The sequence below is a fragment of the Spermophilus citellus genome, assembly GCF_964194105.1.
Source record: "Spermophilus citellus genome assembly, chromosome: 10".
NCBI lineage: Eukaryota > Metazoa > Chordata > Mammalia > Rodentia > Sciuridae > Spermophilus > Spermophilus citellus.
The window spans coordinates 45,401,462-45,423,041 of record NC_138197.1 but is presented as its reverse complement, the minus strand read 5'-3'; the positions used below and the strand labels follow the sequence as shown (position 1 = coordinate 45,423,041).

At 36.6% G+C, this 21,580-nt stretch overlaps 1 protein-coding gene across 3 annotated transcripts in view; it reads right to left on the bottom strand.

Moving 5' to 3' along the window:
• Positions 1 to 21,580, bottom strand: part of AEBP2 (AE binding protein 2) — a 214,627-nt gene that overhangs the window by 109,768 nt on the left and 83,279 nt on the right. The gene's annotated exons all lie outside the window — the stretch shown is intronic.

Sequence of the window (21,580 nt, the reverse complement as noted above, 5' to 3'; positions counted from 1 at the left end):
CTGCTGCTGCTGCTGGAGATTGAACCCAGGGCCTTCTGCATGCGAGCGAGGCAAGCACTCTACCAACTTTGCTGTATCCCCAGCCCTGAATTTTTCCATTCTTTCTTAAAATAAAATTTAAGGTCATCGATTTAAGACTTTGCTGCTTTCAATATACAGAGTGTGTTTCTTCTAGACAGATGGTAAAATGGGTTGTTTCATTTCTTTTACAATACTGGAGATCAAATCCATGACCTCATACGTGCTAGGCAAATGCTCTACCACTGAGTTGCATCCCCAACCTTTAAATTTTTATTTGAGACAGAATCTTTTTCTTTTTTTAATATATATTTTTAGTTGTGGATGGACATTTATTTATTTTTATATGGAGCTGAGAATCAAACCCAGTGCTTCACACATGATAGGCAAGTGGTCTACCACTGAGCCACAACCCCAGCCCTTGATCAGTTCAGGCTGGCCTCACACTTGGGATCCTCCTGCCTCATCCTCCCAAATAGCTGGGATTACATGTACAATTATACCATGCCCAGCTGGGTCTTGTGTTTTTAGTCCTCTCTGACAAGGGATGTATTTTAACTGGTATGTTTAGAACATTAATATTTGAGATGGTCAATGATATAGTTTCCTATCTACCACATTTACAACTATTTTCTATTTATAGTACTTGCTCTTTGTTTTACTTTATTTTTTCTGTGGGTTTAACATAGCATTCCATATCAATCAACTTCATCTCTTTATCTTCTCTTTTAGCATGTCAATTGTTCTTTTTTTTTTTTTTAAGTGATAAAGCCAGAGATGGTGTTGCACACCTCTAATGCCAATTACTTGGAAGACTGAGGGAGGAGAATCACAAGTTTGAGGCCAACCTCAGCAACTTAGAGAGGCCCAAAATAACTTAATGAGACTGTCTCAAAAAATAAAAAGGACTGGGATGTAGTGTGATCCTAAAGTAGGCAAAATCACCTTTTACAGAGGACAAAAAATATATACAAACCATTAAGAAAAATACCTGATCAAAAAGAAAGTGTACCTAGACTATATGGTGAACTCTTAAAACATCATTTTTTAAAAGAGGTAAAAGATTAGAACACAAACAGAACTTCAAAAAGACAAACTAATGGCCAAAAGCATATGAAAACATGTCTACATCAGTAGTCACTGGGGAAATACAAAATAAAACACAAGATAATAGTACATAATACCAATTAGCAGGGTTAAAATAAAATAAAAATTCAAACAATCCCAAGTGCTGAGGAAGAGTCAGAGCAATTGGAATTCTCATGTACTGATGGTGGAAATGATACAAGCACTTTGGGAAACAGTCTGGTAGTATCTTATAAAATTGAACATACTTACCTTATCGCTTAACGATTTCGTATCTAGATATTTCCCGTAGAGAAATGAAAACATAAGTCCACACAAAGACTTTCACACAAATGATTGTGGTAGTTTTATTTGCAACAGCTGGAAACAATCTGAATGTCCACTACATGTGATCTGTGGTGTGTATATCCATACAGAGGCATCCTATGCAGCAATAAAAAGGGATGAACTACTTATAAATACAATAGATGAACAGGAAAACATGCTGAGCAAAAGAAGTCTGACACAAAACAGTCCATATGATATGACTCCAATGATATAAAACCCTACAGAAAAAAGAAAAACTTTAGAAGTGAGCTTCACTTAACCTATGGAGACTGGAGATAAGCAGTTAGGTAGTTGCTTGGGGTTTGGGTAAGAGAGATACTGGGACAGAAAATATTTGGGGATAATGGAAATGTTCAATACCCAGCCCTATGTCTTGGATTTCTGAATACTCTTCTCCCTTAAAAAGAAGCAAGGTTTCCTGAGATATATTTTGTGAAAACAGCACAGGAGGATAGCTAGTTTTGGAAATGCAACTATATTTTTGCAAACTGTATTTGCCTACTATCTTAAATAGGAGCTTTCATATGCATGTATATTTGTGCATACTGTTTTGGTTTTGTGGTTGTAAATGTTCACTGAGAAATAATTGATTTTTTTTTTTTTTTTTTTTTTTTGGTACTAGGGATTGAATCCAGGAGTACTCTATCACTGAGCCACATCACTAGTCCTCTTTATCCTGTTTTCCATATATCATCTCCATTCTCTACTACTAAACACCAATAATTTTTCTTTGGAGACTTGTGAATCCTAAAAGAATACCAGAAACAAGGTCAAAGGCCAGCATTAAATTGGATTATCTAAAGATGAAGATTTATTGGGCTGAGGTTGTGGTAGAGTGCTTGCCTGGCACTGGATTACAGCATCACATAAAAATAAATAAATAAAACAAAGATATTGTGTCTATCTACCACTAAAAAATGAGAAAAAAAAATATATATTTTTTGTTGTTTGTTTGTTTGGTTTGGTTTTGCTTTCTAACCACTCCATAAACTCTACATACACTGACAGCTTTGTAGACTGATCTTTTCCAGGTGAATGACTCTCTATTTATAATGAAAGTCAGTTCCTTCATAAATACTCCTTTACAGATCACTTTTTAGGAGATAAAGAAAAAATAAATAAACAAACTTGAGAGTGTGAAATTCTGCAAAGAGTGAAGGCCAGATTGTTAAAATACTATTTGAAATGGATTCATTTATGATAATACTGTCTTAAATAAACTTTAAGACACACTCTGGCTGTTAACATATTATGAAATTCCTATTATAGTTAGTTATCCACTAGAATTAGTTACATACAAAAAAAGCCCAAGCTTTATGCAAAATATAAGGAATTACCACTACTTTGTACTATCATCATGCAATATTTACATGAGATAAGATCAATTGCTTCTTTTAAGTAATTTTTAGGTAGGGCTGGGGATATAGTTAACCAGTAGAGTGCTTGCTTAGCATGCACAACACCCTAGTATCAATCCCAGCCCCTCAAAAGAAAAAAAAAAAGTTAAATATTTAGAAAGTCTTTTATATATTTTTAATTCTATCATTTTCTTATGTGTTCTTTTTAGATACACATGCAGCAGAGTATATCTTGACATATTATACATAAAGTATAACATATTCTAATTAAGATCCCATTCTTGTGGTTGTACATGATATGGAATTTCACAGGTTGTGGATTCATATATAAACATAGGAAAGTTATGTCCCAATTCATTCTACTGTCTTTCATATTCCTATCCTCTCTCCCTTCCTCTTCTCTTCCTTCCCCTTTGTCTAATCCACTGAACTTCTATTCTTCCCCTCCCCCTTGTTGTGTTAGCATTTGCATAATAAAGAATATTTGGCCTTTGGGTTTTGGGGATTGGCTTACTTCACTTGGCATGATAATCTCCAGATCCATCCATTTACCAGCAAAAGGCATAAAATCATTCTTTTACGGCTGAGTAATATTACGTTATGTATATATATATATCACATTTTCGGTATCATTCATGTTGAAGGGCATCTAAATTGGTTCCATAGCTTAGCTATTGTGAATTGAGCTGCTATAAACACTGATGTGGCTTTGTCACTGTAGTATGCTGTTTTTAAGTCCTTTGAGTATATACCAAGGAGAGGTACAACTGTCAAATAAATGCTAGTTCCATTCCAAGTGTTCTGAGGAATCTCAGAACACTGAGGAATCTCCGTACTGCTTTCCAGAGTGGTTGCACCAATTTTCAGTCCCACCAACAATGTATGAATGTACCTTTTCCCCCACATCCTCCCCAACATTGTTACTTGTATTCTTGAAAATTGCCATTCTGACTGGAGATGGAATCTCAGTGTAGTTTTAATTTGCATTTCTCTAATTGCTAGAGATGTTGAACATTTTTTTATATAACTGTTGACCATTTGTATTTCTTCCTTTGTGAAGGGTCTGTTTAGTTCCTTTGCTCATTTATTGACTGGGTTATGTGATTTTTTTTGTGTTAAGTTTTTTTGAGCTCTCTGTATATCCTGGATATTAATGCCCTGAGGGAGCAGATGGAAAAAGATTTTCTCCCATTCTGTAGGTTCTCTCTTCATTGTTTTCTTCGATGTGAGGAAGCTTTTTAGTTTGATGCAATCTCATTGATTTTTTTAATTTTACATATTGTGTTTTAGGAGTCTTGTTGAAGAAGTCAGCTCCTAAGCTGACATAATGGAGTGTTGGGCCTACATTTTCTTCTAGTAGGCACAGGATCTCTGCTCTAATGCCTAGGTCCTTGATTCACTTGAGTTGAGTTTCATGCAAGGTAAGAGATAAGGGTTAAATTTCATTCTGCTAAATGTGGATTTCCAGTTTTCGCAGGACAATTTGTTGAAAAGGCTATCTTTATTCCAATGTGTATTTATGGTGCCTTTGTCTAGTATGAGATAACTGTATTTATGTGAGTTTGCCTGTCTTCTATTCTGTTCCATTTGTTTTCATGTCTGTTTTGGTGCCAATACCATGCTGTTTTTGTTATTATAGTTCCATACTACAATTTAAGGTCTGGTATTGGGATGCCTCCTGCTTCACTTGTCTTGCTAAGGATTGCTTTGGCTATTCTGGGCCTCTTATTTTCCCAAATAAATTTCATAACTGTTTTTTCTATTTTTATGAGGAACATATTTGGAATTTGAATAGGCAATGCATTAAATCTGTATAGTGCTTTTTGAAGTATGGCCATTTCGACAATATTAATTCTGCCTATCCAAGAATATGGGAGGTCTTTCCATCTTCTAAGGTCTTCTTCAATTTCTTTCTTTAGCATTCTGTAGTTTTCATTGTAGAGATCTTTCACCTTTATTGTTAGACTGATTCCCAAGGTTTTTCTTTTCTTTTTTTCTTTTTGAGGCTATTGGGATAGTTTTCCTAATTTCTCCTTCAACTGATTCATCATTGGTGTACAGGAAGAAAATTGATTTATGGGTGTTACTCTTATACCCTGCGACTTTGCTGAATTTGTTTTAAGAGCTCTAGAAGTTTTCTGGAGTTTTGGGGATCCTCCAAATATAGGATGATGTCATCAGCAAATAGGGATTGTTTGAGTTCTTCTTTTCCTATTTGTATACCTTAGAAAGTCTTTTTATTTACCTAATAACAATTTAGTGAAGATCTGCTAAAATATACAACATTGTATAAGAGACAAAAATATAAAGCAAAAGCAGTATGGTAAATAAAGGTCAGTTATCATAATTGGAAAGTATGATTTTGGCAAATAGCCTTTTTACTTGGGTGATAACCAGTGACATGTCACAAGGAACATCCTCAATCAATGGATTCATTAAACTGATGCCAGAGGTAAGTAATGCTCAAAAGAAATCACTCCCATGGTGGGAAATGGGAAATTCCTTTTTTTTTTTTTTCCCTTCCCAATTCCCTCTTGCTTCTTCTATTACCTAACTATAATCCAGGTATTTTAGGTTTTTAAAAACCGGTCATGGGGCTGGGGTTGTGGCTCAGTGGTAGAGTACCTGCCTAGCATATATAAGGCACTGGGTTCAATTCTCAGCACCGCATATAAACAAAAAAATAAATAAATAAAATAAAGGTCCATCAACAACTAAAAAAAAAAATATTTTTAAATAGCTGGGCATGGTGGCACAAGCTTGTAATCCCAGAGGTTCAGGAGGCTGAGGCGGGAGGATGGCAAGTTCAAAGCCAGCTTCAGGAAAAGTGAGGCAATAAGCAACTCAGTGAGAACCTGTCTCTAAATAAAATACAAAAAAAAAAAAAAAATGGGTTGCGATGTGGTTCAGCGGCCGAGTATCACTGAGTTCAACCCACAGCACCCCCCCACACCCTGATTCACACACAAAATAATCCCAGTTCTAGTAAAATCATTCTCCACCTACTTCACACCTTCACCCACAGCTCCTAATATCTCGGGGCGAGTAAACAATAGTATCTCCTCTCACTAAATTTATGACAACAAACCATGTGTACTATTTCAATGTTATCTGAAATAGTTCCATCACATTTTCTTACTCCATGTACTCTTCCACAAAATTAGTTTTGACATTCTCCTCTCTCCCTGGAAACAAGATTGGAATACTTCCAACCACTTAACTTGACACTTACATGTTTAATAAGAATACTGAATGTAACCAATTTCTCTATCAAAGCTCTTTTCCAAACTAGTAAATGCTCCACCTTTTACTCAGTTGCCCTGAAAACCAAGGGTCACCATTGGCTGGCCCCTAGACACACACACCCACACACATTACCTCTAATACAAAGAATAATTTTCCCCTTGTCAACTCCATTATTGCTGACTCATTTAAGGCACAGGGCCTTTTTTTCTATACTCGTGAAATTTGAATAACTTTTCCTGCTTCCACTTGTATGGAGACTACCTTCTGCTTTCCACAAAATAACTTGTAATTCTTTTTTTTTAAATATATATATATATTTTAGTTATAGGTGGACACAATGTCTTTATGTGGTGCTGAGGATTGAACCCAGTTCCTCATGCATGCTAGGCGAGTGCTCTACCTCTGAGTCACAACCCCAGCCCAAGTTGTAATTTTTTAAAATAAATCCTATCAATTCTTACTGATTCATAATCCTCTAGTGACTCTTATAACAGAGAAAAGTAGCTGTGATAAAGCCCCCAAATACTAGTTTTACAGAAAAGTTTCATCAGCCCCTGACGTTCTTATACCCCGAATTGTGCATCCCTGTGTTCCAGCCACACCAACAGCTTCCTGTCCTGAAGCAGGCCAGCTCACTCCAAGGCACAGGTGTTTGTCTGAATTCATGCCCACACCTTATCCCCATGTCCACATGCCTTGTTCCCTTCTGTTACTCACATCTCTGTTCAAACATCACTCCTTCAGAAAGAACTTTACTATTATCTAAAATACCACCATACTTGTCTCTAGCTTGTCACATGGTGTTTATTCATAGCCCTTATCACTGACTTCATATATTTATTGTGGTTTATAGTCTTGTCTCCCAGAACATAAGTTCCATGATAATGGGGCCTTTCATTCTATTCATTGCTGGTATCTCTGGAACACTGCATATAATTGGGTTTCAGTTAAGTATGAACAAGTTTTCACGATCTGCATTTGTGCTATTTACTGAATATAGGTTTCTCCCACTAAATCTATATGAATGATCCCCAACTTACTTGACTCAACTATGATTTTACTTTTCATGGTGCAAAATCAATATACATTCAATAGAAACCATACTTCAAGTGTACAACTTGGATTTTTCCTGGGCTAGCAAAATGATACTTCTGCAATACCTGGCAGTGAGCTATGGTTCCCAGTCAGCCATGTAACCAATACTCTACAGTGCACTACTGCTAAATTATGATGCTCAGTGTATTAAATGCAATAATTCCACCTACCATACTTTCAACTCATAATGGGCTTATCAGGATATAACCCCATCTTAAATTAATGAGTATCTGTAATAAATTGAAATTTACACATTGATTCCCAAGGGGAGGACTAATACTCAACCCCGTTGAGAAGGGGTCATGGCATAGGTGGGGCCACCACAAAGAGCTAGTATAGGCAGTGTCATGACAAGATGTGGGAGCGACTGCCAATACAATGGGTACAGCAGACATGACTTCTGCCTCAGCAGTGTCAGAAGACAAGACCACAAAACCAGGGTGTCTGGAAGTAGAACAGTGAACTGAGAGTATTACTCTCAAGACTTTTTAATGGGGTTTGGTCTATTAGATCTTGGACTTACTTGGGACTTGTTGCCTGTTTCTTCTTCCAATTTCTCTTTTTTGGAATGGGAATATCTATCACAAGCCTGCCTCATCATTGTATTTGGGGAGCAATCAGCTTCAGAATTAATCATAAGCGAGCCCCACCCATATCAAGTTTAGATATTTATAGATAACACTTTAAATTTTAGACTTTAAAATTGATGCTGGAATGAGTTTTAAAATTTGGGGTGGGGGTACTATGAACTAAAAGTAATTTATGCAAAAAAAGAACATGAATTTGGGGGAAAGAGACAGAATATTAGACTGAATATCTGTGCTCCCCAAAATTCACATTGAAATCCCAACCCATGAGGTGATGAGGTGAGGTGATACGCACTTGCCTAGTTTATGCAATATCCTGGGTTCCACACCTAGTGTCAACAAAAACTGGCGGCAGAGGTGGGGGGGTAGAGCCTTTGGGAGGCTAACTCTGTCAGGAGACTAATGTCATCATGAATGGGATTAGTGCCCTTATAATAGAGTAACCAGACAGCTCTCTTAGAATCTTTCCACCATGTGAGGACCCAATGAAAAGCCAGCACGCTGCATCCTGGAAGAGGGGCCCTCACCAGAACCTGACCTTGCTGGCACCCTGATCCCAGAGTTCCAGCCTATGGAACTGTGAGAAAGAAATTTCAGTTATTTATAAGACACATAGTCTGTAGTACTTTGTTATAGCAGTCTAACTAAGCTGTCCATTCTTCCTTTTTCCTCATTTAATTTCTCTTCATTCTTCATTTAAGTTCCTTTTTTGAGTAGTGGAGTGGGGAGAAATCTTTAAAACTGCAAAAATAGAAATACTGTAATTTTGCATGAGAATACTTAATCTCAGCTGATATAAATTATATAACAATCTGAAAACACATTACTGATCACTGGATATACTTAAATCTCATTTATACCAATGAAGCTACAGCAATGTATGATAGTAGATTACTGTTATTTCTAATGGTTTGAACTTCCAGTTTCTGGTCCAGCATGTAAGAATCCATCCCAACAAGAAGAAACAACTCTTCTCAGATCCATCCAATAATTCATATCACAAAGCAACCACTGCCACAAAAATTGGAGATAAACTGGCAAATACAGAGAACCACCTTGTAGAAATGGAAACCTCCACAGGAACAAGCACCAAGGCAAGGAAACATGAACTGGAACTGAAAAACTGCTACATGCTCACAGTGGACAAATCTGAGAGTTAAAACTCCACAGGGGGCTAGTCACATACTTCTGTGAGTCTTACCTCCAGTTCTATCCCATTCACACAGTAACGTTTAAGAAAAAAAAAAAATCCCTATTATGGTTTAGACATAAGGGGTTCTCCAAAAGTTCATGTGTGAAACAATGCAAGAATCAGAGGTGAAACGATTGAGTTATGAGAGCCTTAGGCTAATCAGTGCATTAATCCCCCGCCCTGATAAGGATTAACAGGACAATTAATTATAGGCAGGTAGAGTGTGTTTGGAGGAGAAAGGTCCTTGGAGGTGTGCAGGGAGTATATATTTTGTCCCTGGTGAGCAGAGTTCTCTCTCTGCTTTCTGATTGTCCCGTCCTGAGCTGTTTTCCTCCCTGATGTTCTGCCTCACTTTGTAGTGACACCCCCTTTCTCCACAGAAAAGTCTTAACCGGGCTTCTCCAGAAATCTTCACCATCAATGATTTTCAGACTGTCAGCAAGAGTGTCTTTACAAAAGAGTTCAAAAAGATAAACTTCCTAATTTGGTGTTGTCCTGTCTTACTTGGCCACTGGCCAGAAAGAAATCAACAATCCAGGTGCTGGACACCCCCTTACTAGTTTTTCACAAACATGTATCCAGTATAGTTGTTTGTAAAAATGTGTAAACAAGGCCTCTGGCCTTGAGCTGGGACTTCAAAGAGATGTCTACATTTCTAAGATAAGAAAAATTACCAATTGGGCTCCATGGTAACAGCAATAGGGGGAGGAAAGAAAGGGGAAGAAGCAGCTCTTCCTTTCTCAGGCCTTGTCCTTGAAGGGTTAACTTGCCCAGAACAGTGAAAGAAAAAACTGCTTTTAAGTGAACTTCTACAGACTGTAAACTTCTGAGCCTCTCCCCTTACATGCTGGGTATAAAATTCTCAAGCTACCAGAACTTGGGGTTCAGGGGACTGATTAATTACAGCAAAAGCTATGCCATCTGAACCTGGCTGCAGCCAAATAAAACTGTTTCCTGATATCATCGGTGCCTTGGCTCATTTGTCCCTACAACCACCTCAGGCACAGAGTAATGGAGTCAGCTGTCAATGGATTGAGACCTCTGAAACTGTGAGCACCAAATATTTTCTGTTTTAAACTTATTCTTGTGTCAGGTCTAGCAAAAAAAAGCTGACACTTTTAGCAGGGGAAAGAGAAAAATACCCAGTTCATTCTGTTCTTAAGGCTTGACTTCAAGGGAAACTGTTTAATCAGAGCCTAACCAATTGGGTTTCAGAATCTCACCAATCTGGGATAAACTGTCTAGGTGGGAAAATGGAAATACCCAAATCCAGCCCTTTCTAAGGGGTCATCTTGTCTCACGTAAGGGAACAGTCTGACAATCGCATGTGAAGGTCACAGGTCAAGAACACAGTCACTAAAAGAAGGAAATCTGAACACAGGACTATAAAGCATTTCTCTTTAAAAAAAATCCTCCCACATCTCACCTTCAATCACTAAGGACTTATTTATTTACCACCACATACTTCTACCCAGTGTATCATGTGTGCCTGTCAACCAAAAATTATAAATCATACTAAAAGGCAGAAAATACTATTTTTAATAGAACAAGTATCAAAATCACATTCAGGCCAGTAGGCATGGTGGCACACGCCTGTAATCCCAGCAGCTTAAGAGGCTGAGGCCGGAGGATCACGAGTTCAAAGCCATCCTCAGTAAAAGTGAAGAGCTAAGCAACTCAGTTACACCCTGTCTCTAAATAAAATACAAAATAGGGCTAGGGATGTGGCTCAGTGGTTGACTGCCCCCCCAAAAAAAAAAAACTTAGGATGATGGGCATGGTGGCACATCCCTGTAATCCGAGGAACTTGGGAGGCTGAGGCAGGAGGATCTCAAGTTCAAGGCAAGCCTCAGCAACTTAGTGAGGCTCTAAGCAACTTAGCAAGATCCTGTCTCAAAATAAAGCATAAAAGGAGCTTGGAATGCAGCTCTGTGGTTAAACACCTCTAGATTCGACCCCTGGTTCCAAACCAAACCAAACAAAAAACAAAACTCAGATATGGCATGGATGTTGGAATTATCAGATCAGGAACTTTAAAAAATCATAATATGCTAATAATAAAAACAGTATATGCTATACAAGGACAGAGAAGTAACATAAGCAGAGAGGTAGAAATTCTAAGGAATAAAAAAGAAATGTTAGAAATCAAAAATCCTGTAACAAAAGTGACATTGATGAGCTCTTTAGTCAACTCAGGTAAGGAAAGTATGTCTGAGCCTGTGGATACATAAATAGAAAATTACAAAACTGAAATGAAAAAAAAAGAAAAGAAGATGATCATCCAAAATTGTTGGACAACTGCAAAACGTGTGATATGGGAATAACAAAAGTAAAGAAACAGAAGAAATATTTGAAGCCAAATGACAGAGAATTTCCCAAAATTATTAGACACCAAGCCATAGATCCTGAAAGCAGGATAAAACCCAGAATTTATACCTAGATATATCATATTTAAACTGCAGAAAGTCAAAAATAAGGGGGCTGGGGATGTGGCTCAAGCGGTAGCGCGCTCGCCTGGCATGCGTGCGGCCCGGGTTCGATCCTCAGCACCACATACCAAAGATGTTGTGTCCGCCGAGAACTAAAAAATAAATATTAAAATCTCTCTCTCTCTCCCTCACTCTTTAAAAAAAAAAAAAAGAAAGTCAAAAATTTAAAAAAAATCTTGGGAGAAACTAGATGGGAGAAAATCCTATCCATAGAGCAGCAAGTGTAATACCGCTGCTTCCCCCTCCTGCCCTCCTAGGCAAGGCTGCTGCTCCTTCTTAATCCTTTTACACTCCCACTTTTGCCTGACACTCTAAATTTTAAAGAGAGCCCCACCTACATGGTTAAGATGTTAACTGCTATATCTTTGTTTAGATTTACAGAACTCAGGACATCAGATAAGCCTTAGAGTGCTGCTCCTCAGTTTTCAGTATTAACATAAAACATGTAACTTGCTGTGAGACTAAACCCAAAGTCTGATTTAATACAGAAACTCACAGCAGAAGATTGAGGTCTATTAAAATGTTCTGGTCAGGGGAAAAACAAACAAGGAGACCCATGTCCTGGATGATGAAGACCCTGCTCAGCATAGTCTTTCTACTTGCAAATTTCCCCCCTCTCCTTTCCCTATTAAAGCTCTTTGTACCCCGAGTTACCCTAGGTGGAGCTCCAAGGTAATAGGCCATCTTCCTTCTCAAAATTGCCCACTTTTGAATAAACCTGATTCTTCCTACAACACTCCTCTCCTGAGTACTGGCCTCTGAAAAGTGGGCATCATGGACTTTTATTCCAGAAACACAAAGATAACAATAACATCAGAATTCTCAGAAGTTATTCAAGCAAGAAGATAATGGAGTGAAATATTTCAAATGTTGAGGGGGAGGGAATATGACCAACCTAGAATCCTTTGTGAAATTATCCCTCAAAAAAAAAAAAAAAAAAAAAAGACAGAGAAGGCTGATGGCATAGTTCAGAGGTAGATTGCTTATCTATCATGCATAAAGGTTGTGAATTCAATCCCCAGCAATGCACGCACAGACACACAAGCAAAGTGGAGAAATAAAGACTTTCTCAAACAAAATTTGAGGGAATTTGTTGCCAATGGATTTGCCTTGCAAGAAATTAACTTCCTCCAAGAGAAAGAAAATAATATGGTCATAAACTCAGACCAATAACGGAAGAGCATTGGAAGGAAGAATAAATGAAGATAAAATGTGTAATGGTTTTGTAACATGTTTACATGTTTACCTTTCTGTTTGTCATAAATTAAAAGTAATATCAATTGCTGGGCAATCCACTGCATAAGTGGAAATGGTTTGCAAGGACATGAGCAAAACTTGTTTAAAATGTCTGTCACCAGACAGTTTCTTTTAGAGATGTTTATTCTTTTAACAGTCTTACAAAATACATTGAAATATTTGACCACATTATCAAAAACAAATACTAGAACAATCTATGGTTTAAAATCAAGCATAATTGATACAAACTCCAGATTCAGCTACTTGTTGACTATATGATCTTAGATAAGTTACCTGAAAAACTCAACTATAAAAACCTACACTTCATGTTTAACTGTAAGGATTAAACATGAAGGAGATAAAAATTCACCTAGCCCACTGTCCAGATAATTTTAAATGCTGAATGAATTGTTAAAAACACCATGAATCTTACAGCATCCTCTATGCACTCCTTCATAGACTAACTTAAAGTTAACAAGTTTATAACCAATCTCTGATATACAAAAACTTAAGAGGTTGCATTTTGCAAATCTCACTCCAGTAGTATGCTGCTTTTATTTTTTTCCTTATTAATTTCAAAAACTGGGGGCTGGGGATGTGGCTCAAGCGGTAGCACGCTCGCCTGGCATGCGTGCGGCCCGGGTTCAATCCTCAGCACCACATACAAACAAAGATGTTGTGTCCGCCGATAACTAAAAAATAAATATTAAAAAATTCTCTCTATCTTTAAAAAAAAATTTTTTTTCAAAAACTGTTATCTTGTACGAGTGGTCCACTTTATGCTTTGGATGTGGCCCTTGCTGCGCTGCCACTGTAACTTATTTTTAAAAGGAACATGCTTCTTTCTCTTCCTCTCCCCACCTCCTTCCTAATCTCAGAAGAAACAGGATTACCATTCTTCACATCCTAGGCAGAATTATTGTAATTAAGCACACAGGCACCACAAGAACATAAGTAATTCAGACCTGGGGATGGCACCAGATCTAAGAAGTAGCTATCTCCCAAATTGTCAAGTGAATTACAGCTCCAAAGACACAGAATGTAGCCTTTGACTCATCTCTTAAACTCCCCTGCCCCCTTCCCCAATGGGCAGAATCACAGCCTCTGGACAGGAGTCCCCTGTGTTTTCGCCTTTGCTAGCAATTAAACAACTTTTTCCTTTTTCTCAAAACTTTGTCCTCATTATTGGATTGGATCGGGACAAGTACAGAGCTTTCACTAACAATTTTGTTCCAGTATTAAAATTTTTTGAATGGCAGGGGCTGAAAAGTTGAAACACAAAGTTTCTTACTTTCTCCAAAGGATGGAAGAAATGACCTTAGAAAGTAAGTTCTAGAAATGTCTCAACCTTCAATCTTCATAACACTTCAAAGTAGACACCTGCTCATCTCTCAGGAAATGCCAACTATACAAACATTTTTGTAGTTTATTATAATTATCTTATTTTGCTCTCTTCCTTTTTGTTTTCAAGCAAAGATGATAAAATTTCAAATATTTGATATTTCTTAAATCTGTGTGGTATATACATCTCAGGCTCAATTCTCTTATAAGAATTATCAACTTCTCTATGCCAAATGCTATTTTCTATTTCAAGAAATATCCCACATTGATAAACTCCTGCATAATTTGTAGAATGACACAAAACAAGTAATGATAGTAGGAAAAAATAATTTTTGGTCCAGGCTCATTTTATTTTATTTTAGAGAGAGAGAGAGAGAGAGAGAGAGAGAGAGAGAGAGAGAGAGAGAGAGAATTTTAATATTTATTTATTTATTTTTTTTAGTTATCAGCGGGCACGACATCTTTGTTTGTATGTGGTGCTGAGGATCGAACCCAGGCCGCACGCATTCCAGGCCAGCGCGCTACCGCTTAAGCCACATCCCCAGCCCATCCAGGCTCATTTTAATGAGGCTACTTTCCTGCCACTTGGAAATACATCTATCTAGTCAGGACTTTTCTGCCAGTTTTGAAAGTAACATTCTACAAAGGCAAGGCTATTTAAATAATTTTTTCCTCCAGTAGTGGGGACTAAACCCAAAGGTGCTCTAGCACTGAGCTATATCTTCAGCCTTTTTTTTTTTTTTTTGAGACAGGATCTCAATGTATTGTCCAGGCTGCCCTTAAACTTGTGATCTTCCTGCCTCAGCCTCCAGAGTAGCTGGGTTTACAGGCGCATGCCACTGCACTCAGCTTAAGAATGTTTTTGATGTTTTTGATATCTTACTGCTTGTGAAGATAAAATGAACAATTTATTGTATTGGATAAAAACGTACTAAAGTAATGATTACAGCAATTAAGTGCTGCTACTATCAAAGCAACACTTAAGTAGAAAGTTCCCTATCTTCATAAGTAATGTAGAGCATTAAATTCAAGTCTGACTGATTTACTAGGTATAGTTGACTAAGAACTGTAAAACAACACATTAATTTACCATTAATTTAAAGAATTCTAATTTTTCAAATCTTGGAAAATTACTTTTCAGTGAAACTTAAATGTTGGAAAAATCTTATTTACTCCTTACTGGAGAGGCAGAGCAGCAGTCTTTGGGCTAGTCTCCCCATCCCCAATATAAATTATCAAAACCTTTGGTTAGTTTTCTAACCCAAACCTTAAGTGGTTCCCCATACATATTTCAAAGAAAGCTCTAAGGCAGAGAGCAAGATCTTCAACAGCTTCCTCCCATTAGGTTTATCTCCCACCATTCAGTCCCCTAGTCTCCAAGACACCAGGTGTCCCACACTCTAGAACAGTAATTTCCTCAACTTGAGCTACTCCACCTTCCCCTCCTCACTCCTTGGAAGATGCACACATTCACTGAAAGTAACTCCAAGTTCTCCAAGGGGAACCTGTGCTAATGCTACAGAACTGGGCCAACCACACTCTGTGCTTCCATGTAACTCCAGGCATACCACTACCAAGCACCTCCCTCTATAACAGAACTCATGTTAATGTTACTATGATCTCCTACTCCCAAATCTGTAAAGCATAAACCCAACACCGTACTCATTTTTAATGCAAATAAAGTACATGCTGGGGACTAAATATTTGCAAAATCATTCAATTTCTTTTAATTTGGGGGGCAAAGGCTTTTTTCCCTCTGGAAAGTTTCACCTTGTCCTTCCTTATCAAGTTTGAAAGTCACTTCCTCTGTGATATCATTTGCAAGGTTTATCTAAATGCAGCATCAGAAACACAGCTTAACCTCTCTATACTTGTTTCCTCTACCCTAGAAAGGGGACAGTAGAATACCAGCCTTCCAGTTTGTATCATAAATGTATCATGAGATGTATCATGTGTCTAAGGTACATCATCTGGCACTTGATGTCTGATGAATATTCATTCTTCCTATTACTTCAAGTAATAACACTAATGACTTTATTCCGAATCGTTCCCTAAAAGATCTAGGATGGCTAATTTAAACAAATATTTGGTACACAGAAACAAAGCAATTGTCTTTCTGTTCCTAAATTTTTTATCACCAGCAACTTGAACCACTAAGGTCATTCTTAACCATAATTTAGTAGTTGATAAACCTACCAAAAAGTTCTTCTTCCCCAGCATTGCTTAACAAAAGAAATTATTTCTATGAGGTCTTATGTTGAATCCTTCCTTTTTGCAGCTCACTCAAAAGGTGCCCAAAACCTTGTCATTGCTCAGATCCAGACTCACAGTTTATGAACTCCTCCCTGGAGGTAAAATGAAATAAACTTGTCTTTATTTATGTGTAACACAGACTTTTAAAAAAATATTCTAATTATATCCTTATACTTGAAAATCATCTTCACTATCATTCCTGATTCATGATTTCCCCACCTGGATATCTTTTTTGTTAACACAATGCCTTTATTTTTATGTGGTACTGAGGATCAAACCCGGGTCCCGCCCGTGCTAGGCAAGCGCTCTACCACTGAGCCACAATCCCAGCCCAGGATCTTATTAAACATCCTAAATATAACATTTAAAGCTTAATTCCTAAATTCTTCCCTCCCCAACCCTCCTCCACGTTGCAGGCTTTCCCATCACTGTCTCAAAGCACTACATTTTACTAGCCATTTAAACCAAAAATCGACTCATACTTTGTGAACTATTAACCCCATCTTCAAAGGAATACCCAAATTCCAACTACTACTTTTTTTTATATAACAATTTAAAGCAGTTCTAGGTTCAAAGCAAAACCAACTACTCACTTCTTATCACCATTAATTTTGGTTCAAGCCAGAATTAATTAATTTTGGAGACAGGAACTTGCTAAATCGCCCAGTCTGGCCTTGAACTTACAATTTTTCTGCCACTCCCCCAGAGTATCTGGGGTTACAGCCTATCAAGCCACAGATATTTTTAATAGCCTTTACCTATTCTTCCTGCTTCTGCCTTTGATCCCACAGAATTAATTCTTCAGAGTAGTCAGGGTGATCCCTTTATCTGACCTCTTTTTTTTTTTAATGAACACAATACCTTTACTTGTTTTTTTTTTTTTTTTTAATGTAGTGCTGCGGATAGAACCCAGTGCCTCACATGTGCTAGGCAAGCGCTCTATCACTGAGCCACAACTCCATCCCCTGAGTGATCCCTTCAAAACATGACTCAGACCATAACTTTGCTCAAACTCTCCAATAGCGTCTTCTCCTTCCAAAGAAAAGTATTTTCACATTAACTTTAGACTTACATTAACACTTAGCATGATGAAATGTTAAGTTCCAAGAAGCTGGGATTGAACCCAGGGCCTTGTGCATGCGAGGCAAGCACGCTACCAAATGAGCTGTATCTCCAGCCCAGTACATTTTTGTTTGTTTGTTTTACCTCAAGTCTCCTCCCCACTCCCAATTTTTTCTTTATAGCACCCGCACAACACACTACATATTTTACTCATTATGTCACCAGTCATCTCCCATCTACACACTTGTTTCATGAGATCAATACTATTTACTTTGGTCACTGCTAAATCCACATCTATATTAGCACCCTGTAGTTTGCAGGTGCTCAGTATTAAATGGTACATTTTTCTGTATGTATTCACTGTGTTTCATTCCTGAAATATATATAAGATCTTTAAGATTTTACTTTCTATTAATATTTTTATTAATTCTATAAGCTAAAAGTCAAGTTAATAATGACAATGCTAGTACAACCAATTTCTTTCCTGGAAATAACTTATCCTTGCTAGGTAGTGACATAAACCTGTGAATCCCAGTAACTCTGGAGTCTGAGGCAGGAGGATCACAAGTTGGAAGCCAGCCCTGACACCCTGTCTCAAAGTAAAGTAAGAAAGGGATAGAGATGTAGCTCAGTGGCAGAGGATTCCTGGGTTCAAGCCTAAATACCATAAAAAATAAATAAACAAAAGAAATACTTGTCCCAACATCTCCAGCATATAGAAAGAGCTCGCCATCCAAAGTCACACAACTACCTTAAAAACTGATTATTAAGCTGGTATAACAGGTCATTTTTAAAATAACTGCTTGGAATACTATCTTCAATGCTGCCCAACAATATCCCAGAGTAGGAAGTCTTTTGTATTTATTTAGTAAATCTTCAAGAGCAATCTGAAGACACAAAAGTTCAGATAATTATTTATGTCCCCAATATCTACTTTAACTAGAAAAGCTAAAAAAATACTGAAAAAAGTGTTCAATATCACTAAATAAGGAGAACACCTTAATATTTGTATATATTTAATGATACATTTCAAAATAATTTATGCTGAACGAAAGCAGATATATAAGAGCACATATTGTATCATTCCATTAATACAGAGTTCTAGAAAATACAGAACACAAAGTAGTTCAGTGGTTACCTGGGGTTTAGGACATTAGGATGGACTGTGAACAATGAGGAAATGTTCTGCATTTTGATTGTTTATGATGTTATATTCTTCTGTCAAAACTCACTGTCCTTACTTTTATGCCATTTTTCCACCTTAAACTGCTTAACAGTCAAAGAATATGTACTGTTATGGTAGGGAAAAACAACATTCAGATCCATTCAATGAGAATTTACTTTGGTACCACCTTTTTCAGGAAAACATTTTGGCAAAACCAAGTTACAATGGATGTGCTTTGCAAACTCTTTAAGCCAGCTAACAATTCCAAGAAATGACACTATAAAAATATCATCCCAAGTATACTTTCAAGGATACTGCTGTACTACTGGATATCTAAAATTAAAAAATAAATAAATAAAATCTCAGTGCAAACCCAATAGAGAATGGTTAAATATTTAACAGTACATGATGTCATGTCACTAAAAAAGAAATCATATCTATGTGATTGCCCTGAGTGGAAAAAAAGACCAAAATCTCAAAACTAGGTGTAAGAAGCTGAATGAGCACATTTTGGAATAATTAAATGAAATATTAATCTGGAGACCAGGCAAGGGTGGTTAATTAAAGGTAACAACTTTTACTCATTCTTATTTTCTATATTATTAAATTAATGTACTTATTTTAACTAGGTATATGTGACAGCAGAATGCATTTTGATTCATTGTACACAACTGCAGCACAACTTTTCATTTCTCTGGCTGTACAGGATATAGCATCATACCATATGTGCAGTCATACATTTATTAATTCTTTGATTTGGAAATTATTAATTTTTTTGATTTGGAAATTGTAACTTTAATGACATAAAAAGCAATTTTAAAAATACTGATACTTAGGACAAATTTCCAAGAAATGTTGACTATCCTGAATTACATTTTAAAATAAGCTATTTGGAAGAGGCCACACAGAGCAAGTAAAAAAAAAAAAAAAAAGCAATTACAAGTCAGGCACAGTGGTGCAAGTCTGTAATCCCAGCGATCAGGAGGCTGAGACAGGAGGACTGCGAGTTCAAAGCCAGCCTCAGCAAAAAGCAAGACACTGAACAACTCAGTGAGACCCTGTCTCTAAATAAAATACAAAATAGGGCTGGAGGTGTGGCTCAGTTGCCAAATGCCCTGGTACCACAAAAAAAAAAAAAAAAAAAAAAAAGAGGCAGTTACAAAACCCTACTGATGTTGAGGGCAAATTTTGCAAAAAAATGATTATCCTGAATTACATTTTAAAATAAATCAGATCTTTCATATGATTACAGAACAATACAACATAAACTTAAGCTAACTTCTACAAAGACTGACATTTATTAGGTAGACACTGCTGTTCTGGCATTAAAAGATAACCATTAGGGCTGGGGTTGTGGCTCAGAGGTAGAGCCCTTGCCTAGCATGCATGAGGTAGGTGGAAGGCATGCCTCTCATAACCACAGCAATGGGTTCACTCCTCAGCATCTAGATTCAAAGCCTCCTTTCCAAAAAATTAATGTTTTTCTCAAGAGAAAAGGCCCTCCAAAATACAACAGTTTCATGCACATGCAAGATCCCTCTGGGGTCCAAATACAAATAAATCTATGAAACAGCCTTAACAGAAACGTAAATCCAAGGCAATTTCATAATAAATTTGTAAGATTTAGAAAATGTAAGTTTTCTTATCAGATATAAAACACTGAAGAAAAACAAGGTCCTGGGGGACGGAAGCAATCCTCTAGAACCATGACAAAATATTCAAATAAACAAACCAAATATCAGGTCCCTCTTTCAAAATAGTGTTATTTGAAAATGTTATTTGTGGGAATGTAGCACAGAGGTAGTGCTTGCCTAGTATACTAGCATGTGTGAAGTTCTGTATTTAATCCTCATTACTTTAAAAAAAGGGGGGGGGGAAGGGGTGAACAGATACAAAGATAAATAAAAGGGAAAAGATAAAAATGTTATTCATGTTAAAAAAATATTTTTAAAGGCTCTGCCAAAAAACAAATATAATGAAATTTTTTAAAAAAATTACAACTGAGTACATAAAAATATAACATCAATAATGCTTTATACTGAGAATGTTTAAACAAACTAAAGCATAATTCCCTTTATAAGATTCCTATGAAAAGGCATATAATATCACAAAATGTGACAAGGTCACTTCAGCCCTACCAGTGCTTTATTCTTATAATTCTCCAAAATATCTTAACCACAACAAGTACTCATCTGTTATCCCAATTCAACAAATAATAAGGCTATTTTGTGCTATGGATAATCATGCTAGGAACTGGCTATGGCAGAAGCACTGAATGCATCACAATGGTATTGCAATATACATTCATCTCCTCTCTCACACTGTAAAAGCAGTTTGGGGAAATGGAAAGAATGCTAACCTGGGGGTGGGAGGGACTGGGTTATAATTCCTGCTGTAACCCACTTACAAGTCTGTTTTAGCTTTCAGATTAACAAAGCCATGAGTGATATCACACAAACTTGATTCAGAAAATACATCAGGGTAGGTTAAGAATTTACAACTTTTTAAACAATCAAGAGTCAGTACATTTCATTCCAACATTTTAAGACAATTTAAGTGTATAATAAACCATTAGAAATGACAAAAAGACTCTTTTTATTAAAAAAAAAGGAAAACTTGCAAATGTTATTTATACTAAAACCATAATGCTAGATTGCAAAAATGTCCTACACCAGGTCACAAGATTCTTTAAATACTTAAGAAAAAATTATACATATAAGCAAGAAATTTGTCTAATGAAAATTTTTTATCCTTTTAAAGTATTTTCCGTAATTTTAGAATAGAAATATATTTTTAATTAAAAACCTTGAGACAACTTCTCTCAAAAAAATTTTTCAAATGTCAAGTTATAAATCCTTTTTAATAAGTAGACTTTAAGTATCTCATTATGAGCCTGCCTGTTATACAAATATATCCTTTTTTTTTAGAACCCCCAGTTTAAAAAATTGTTTGCCTTTCAATCACTTAATGCAGAAAGCTGTGATTAAATAGACTCCTCCACTGAGTAGTTAAAACACTTCAACCATATTTTCCCATTTTTATATTTTACTCAAAATATATAACATTTTTGTCAACCGTGTTTTAAGAATTCAAAGAGCAAACAACAGAACATATTTTAAACAACT